This window comes from Scardinius erythrophthalmus (assembly GCF_964197995.2).
Source record: "Scardinius erythrophthalmus genome assembly, chromosome: 2".
Lineage (NCBI taxonomy): Eukaryota > Metazoa > Chordata > Actinopteri > Cypriniformes > Leuciscidae > Scardinius > Scardinius erythrophthalmus.
The window spans coordinates 43,651,792-43,657,791 of record NC_138222.1 but is presented as its reverse complement, the minus strand read 5'-3'; the positions used below and the strand labels follow the sequence as shown (position 1 = coordinate 43,657,791).

The 6,000-nt window shown below is 38.2% G+C and overlaps 1 protein-coding gene across 8 annotated transcripts in view; it reads left to right on the top strand.

Moving 5' to 3' along the window:
- The first annotated feature begins 538 nt into the window (after positions 1–538).
- LOC308686187 (uncharacterized protein) overlaps positions 539–6,000 on the top strand; it is a 74,537-nt gene continuing 69,075 nt past the window's right edge. For 2 of the 8 annotated variants that reach the window (XM_081358639.1, XM_081358644.1), the window contains exon 1: positions 539–589. The gene's annotated coding sequence lies outside the window, so the exon portion shown is untranslated. Of the gene's footprint in view, positions 824–6,000 lie in introns of all 8 variants that reach the window. The other 6 variants (XM_081358640.1, XM_081358643.1, XM_081358638.1 and 3 more) reach the window with 4 other exon arrangements.

Sequence of the window (6,000 nt, the reverse complement as noted above, 5' to 3'; positions counted from 1 at the left end):
TAGTGTAGTACACGCTCTTGTCCACTAGATGGTACTAGAAAGGCGTGATGGACTCCGTGCCGTGCTCACTCAGGCCTGCCTAGAAGGAGTAGCAATAATCCTGCCCTCCAAAAAGTTTATCAACCGGAGCCGATTCTGGTTAAAGTCGGCATGAAACGGAAGTTGAGATTGTAATTTTTTCCTTGTTGTGACGCATATCCGAGTGAAACGGCTTCTGAAATTAGAAAAAAATGTAGGGCGGGGATTGATTTCGTCCTTCGGGAATTGATTGGATCGTTGGAGGTTTGGCGTTGCAAACAAAATCGAGGCAGATTTGAATGTCAGTTTACGTTCAGTTGTGGAGGATTTCTCTCCACCAGACTCCCCACCGTTACCCTCCCCTTCCATTTTTTATTTTATTTTATTATTCCCGCGAACCAAGATGAGTCAAGTCAAGTTATCAGCCTTATTAGACATTCTCTGTTATCAGTCAAGTTCACCCTCGAGAGCATCTCGATTATAGCCGCACCCTCATCGGCTCTGGCCGCACCCTTTCGCCATGGCACGTGACCGAAAGAGAAGAGAGGTCGTTTCGAGGGGGGAGGGAAGGGTAATGTATTTGATTAAAGATTATAAGGGTACATGAATTTTAAAAAAATAATGAAGTGCACAGATAAATCATTTATAATAAACACTACAATATTACATATAAGAAGAAGATTTGTCAAATTTGATTTCATGCCGACTTTAAAACTGTTGATCAAGTGTCAGGAATCAAGCACTTGTTATTGATCGTGTTCGGCTGTGCAGGCTGGTACTTAATTACATGTCAACTATAGTCTAGGTAAGCTGAGTTTTTTTGTTGTTGTTGCGCTTATTTCCCCACGTGTCTGCTGACAGTTTATGTGGAACACATAATTTTAAACTTTAATTTAATTGTCCAACGAAAGCTATACTACAGTTAAATACATTTAATCTGCTCTCTCTGGCGATTGCTTAATGTCATATTGACAGCCAGTTTATTTCGTACTGCAATGACATGTCCAAAGTGGCCTCTATATCTCAATTTGTATTCACAGCACAGAGAGAAAGACAGTATCTGACCTTGTGGAGAGTATTTGTTAAAATATGCTGAAAGTGCACCAGAAATCAAAAGTTGTTCAGAAATGAAACATCATCTCAAGATTATTTTAATCATGACTGTAAACAAATGCATGCTGTTTTCATTCATAAACAGGGCTTATTTATTTTGTGGTGATCTAAACATGTTTTGAGGAACACATATAAGTAATCTATACATGCTTTTGTTAGAGATATTGTGGAAGTGTCTGTCATTCTATGCTTTATATCAACAAGAGGTTTGCCCACAGGTCAGTGATTTATGTGGAGTTGGCTGCTGTTGGCACACACTGAAGCTAAATTGCTTCCTGTTTTAGTGGACAGTACTGTCATGTAGTCTTGTGTTTTATGTCTCCAGGAGGCCATTAAAAAAGACAACTATACAGTTGAAGGATAGGATAGTATTATTTGCTGGGTAATTGTGGATTCCTGCTGAGATGAGATGCCTCTGTCACAAAGGTTATGATAGGCTAAAAAAAAAAAAAAAAAAACCAACAACATTATTTTTTTAACTGAAAACTACAATGCATTATAGCATCTATGTTTAAGCCAGTAAGAGTGTTGCTGTTTTAATAGTATATTTCTCTCAACTTTTCATACTTTTCATTGTGTGTATAATGTTAACAATCAAAAGCTTGCTTGTTTTTCAAAGCAGCCAGAATACATAGGCCACTATATGATGCTACACTCTAGAACCATTTTGGGTTCCCTTTTAGTGAACAGTTATTAAAAGAATATTTTTTTTCTTGTTGTGAAGAACATTTTAAAAATTGAAATAATAATTTTTCCCACTATAAAGAGCCTTGTGTAGAATGGAAAGGTTCCACTGATATAAAGGTTTTTTCATGGAACCATATGTGCCAATAAAGAACCATAATTTTTAAGAGTGTACATATCCTAAATGTTTGGAGAAAAATCCACTGCTGGTGGTATGGAGATGGTTGGAGTTAAAGGGTTAGTTCACCCAAAAATTAAAATTCTGTCAGTAATTACTCACCCTCATGTTGTTCCAACCGCGTAAGACTTTCGTTCATCTTCGGAACACAAATTAAGATATTTTTGATGAAATCTGAGCCATGTTTCACTCCTCCATAGGCTTCTATGTGACCGAAACTTGCTGGCCCAGAAAAGTTATTAAAGAGATCGTTAATATAGTCCAAGTGACTCCAGTGGCTCAATCTTAAGTATATCAAGCGACGAGAATACTTTCTGTGCGCAAAAACAAATAAAAATAACGACTTTATTCCACTTTTCATTTCCTTCTCTCTGGCCCTCTAGTTGGTTCGCGTAGTCTTTTTGCGCAGCGCGTCTGTGTTACACGTCACCACGTAGGCTCACTATTGGCCGACGCCGGTCATGTGTGTGTTGCGTGATGACGTGCAACACAGACGCGCAGCGCAAAAACACTACGAGGCCCAGAGAGAAGGAAATGAAAAGTGGAATAAAGTCGTTATTTTTGTTTGTTTTTGCGCACAAAAAGTATTCTCGTCGCATGATAAACTTAATGTAGTGCCACTGTAGTTACTTGGACTATTTTAACGACGTTTTAATAACTATTCTGGGCCGGTGAGTTTCGGTCACACTGGAAGCCTATGGAGGAGTCAAAATTCTGTCAGATTTCATCAAAAATATCTTAATTTGTGTTCCGAAGATGAACGAAAGACTTACATGGTTGGAACAACATGAGGGTGAGTAATTACTGACAGAATTTTCATTTTTGGGTGAACTAACCCTTTAATTCATTGTTTGTTGCATTTGTATTTTTGCATATTTTTGGTTTTACTCTGAAAACAAAGCTTATAGCCTAGTAGTTGTCCATAGAAGTGAACAGCGTGTGTGTGTGTGTGTGTGTGTGTGTGTGTGTGTGTGTGTGTGTGTGCGCGTATATACTCAAAAGTTTAGGGTCGGTAAGACAGTATGTTTAAAGAAGTCTCTCATACTATCACAGCAATTTTATATCCTGCAAAATGTGTTAGATTAAACATTAAATCAGGCAAAGGACAAACTATCACAATTATATCTGCATTATATGGTTCAATGCTCATGTTTGTGATAACACAACATTTCCATAATCTGCATTATTTATAGAGAGAGAACATTATCTTGTGCTTTCTATTATCAGATAGAGCAGACCGTGTGGGTTTCTCTTCTAGTTTGCATGTATTTAAGGATATTTTTTTATATAGTGACATTGCATTATAGTTTAATGTAGCCAGAGAGCCATTAAATAGATTTTCAAGTAGTCTATTCTTGGCTGAGAGGAGCAAACTGAAGTACAACATCAGAGAGGACGAAGACATCAAGGCAAAATACTTTATTTTCTTTAATTGACTAACAGCACCCTGACAGCAAAATCTAAAATTAGAGAGAGGAAGATACACTAAAATATAACTTCATCACCCTGGTACAGCTTTGTTGAAGCTGTGGGGGTTTTGAATGGGTAACAAACTTTTACAAGCGGTACAAAGAACATTTTGCTGAGACTGTGCATAAAACATTACAAGCATATACAACTGGACAGACAGAGAGATTTACAGATGTGCTGAATTTAAACAGAATTCAGCTTGCAGGATATGTTTCCCCTCATTTTGTTTATATGGAGAGATGAACATTTGAAGATTCCAGAATAATAAATGTTGTTGTTATGAATGTAGTGATTGCTACAAAGGTTATATCATTGATGGATCTCATAATGTTCTCTTCTTGTTTTGTTGTTGTTTTGTTGGATTAAGCAAGTCATTATTATAACATGTTTTTTCCAATGATAAATACTGCACATGATCTTACGTACAGTAGATTAAAAAAGGAAAGCATGCACTACCATAGGAGGATCATAATACATATTCTGATTGGGGTATCTAACATTGTTTTCTTGGCATCTGACAATAGCATTGATAGGACAATAAAGAATAGGTCAAGGTGAGGTCTGGAGTGACAATTGTATATAACTCAAACGTGGCTAAATAGATGGCCTTGAGGACTTGTCGTCATCATATACATTTTTAGGTGAGACCGCAATAACCTGTTTATATTCCAGCATTCATCATTTAATTGATTTTTTTTTTCCATCAGATACGAACAATTTATGAGAACAACCTCTCAAAACGAGTGATGAAATTCTGGCCGATACCAATAAGGCGATAATTATTTTTATGTTAACCGATAAATGGGAGATATACTGTAGCATAATAATGTAATACCATACTATTTTGTTAAAAAAAGCTAGTAAGAAAAAGAAATCGGATGAGTCTCGATTTCTGCTGCAAAATTCAGATTAGAATTTGGCTCCTAAACAAAATGAACGCATGGATCCATCCTGCCTTGTATCAATAGTTCAGGCTGGTGTTGGTGGTGTAATAGTGTGGAGGATATTATCTTGCCACACTTTGGGCAAGATACCAATATTTGGTAAAAAATACAAAAGATTCGTACCAATTGAGCATCGTTTAAACGCCACAGCCTACCTGAGCATTGGTGCCGTTAAAATGGACCAACTGGGTGAGTGTGTATGTACAGTATATAACAAACTTGTAGCCATACTGTAGTGCCTTAAATCTGTCTCCTCAGCGCCCACCTAATTGTTTAAGATCACATTACATGTTACTACTGTACATTACATTACTGTCCGTAATATAGCCCACACATGCTTATTGGATTGGCGGAGCCGTCCACATGGACAGATGAAAGCCGTGAGGATGATGGGGTGTGTGGGGGATTAGTGTGCGGATGTCCTGAGCTCTAATTAGGCCAGTTTAGCTCTGCAGCACCAGATCCTGCTGCACTGTGACTGCTCAGTCATGAGATCCACAACCAAGCTTTTTATTTTTGAAGCAGCTGAGATTTTACCTTGCCTTGTTGCTTTCATCACACGACCTGTCGCCAGGGTTTGATGCCAGTCTGTAAATGGCACAACCACCCCCTGCATGTGGATTTTATTGTTTGTTTGGTGTGATAAAGTAGACATTATCATTCTGTACTGGCTAGCATTTTCAGCTGAGCTTTATATGAGGAGGCTGACAGCCAATCAGCCTTTTTGTTTCAAATGTAAATGCAATGTCTTGTCTAGCTCTGCTAATGACTTCAAAGGGCCCCTTTTCATGGCAGGTGTCTCTGGATTAAGGCAATTGCAGGATTGTTCTTCTTTTTTTTTCCCTCTCAGCTTCACGTTTGAAGTGTCATCATTTGCCTTCCTTTTCAGTGTAATTTCGCTTGTATCCAGCTCTTTCGGTGGAAGAGTACTAAAATAAATGTCCTTTTAAGAAGATGAGTGTAATTCTAACACGTTCTCATTTATTTCATAGCGTTTGGTGAACGGTGGCTCAGTGAAAAGCAAGCAGTTAATATGATCATTTTATCTCACAGGTATACTACTAGTGTATTTGAAAGAAGCTTTTGCCTTCTAAATTAGTAGGCATTTAAATCAATTATAGTTTTAGACAATTGACCCTTCGCTAAGCCACGCCCGAAAACCGCCACAGGCCAATCGTGGCTTAGCAACCGTAACTAGGCGCGGGAGGTCTGGCAAGCTTTCGAGCGAGGGAAACATGCCGAAGCGTTGTGCGTATGGATTGTGCAAATCTGATACCCGGTATCCTAAAAGTTTGGACGGGGTGGTGGATTTTGTTCCCTTCCCGAAACCTAAAACCCAAGGGGAGAAATGCCGGGCCTCATCTTCATTTATATAGCGCTTTTAACAATGTAGATTGTTCCAAATCAGCTTTACATTGATAATAGGAAATTAAAAGTAAAGTGTTTTGGCTTTATAGCAGCTCTAGAATAAAGTTATTGTCCAGCTCGTGGATCAAGCAGTGTGATTAAAGGCAAGGCGGAGGCTTACTGACATAATTTAACGTTACTTGAAAATATATTTCAGCATTTTGTTAATCGACGGCCAAACCAGTA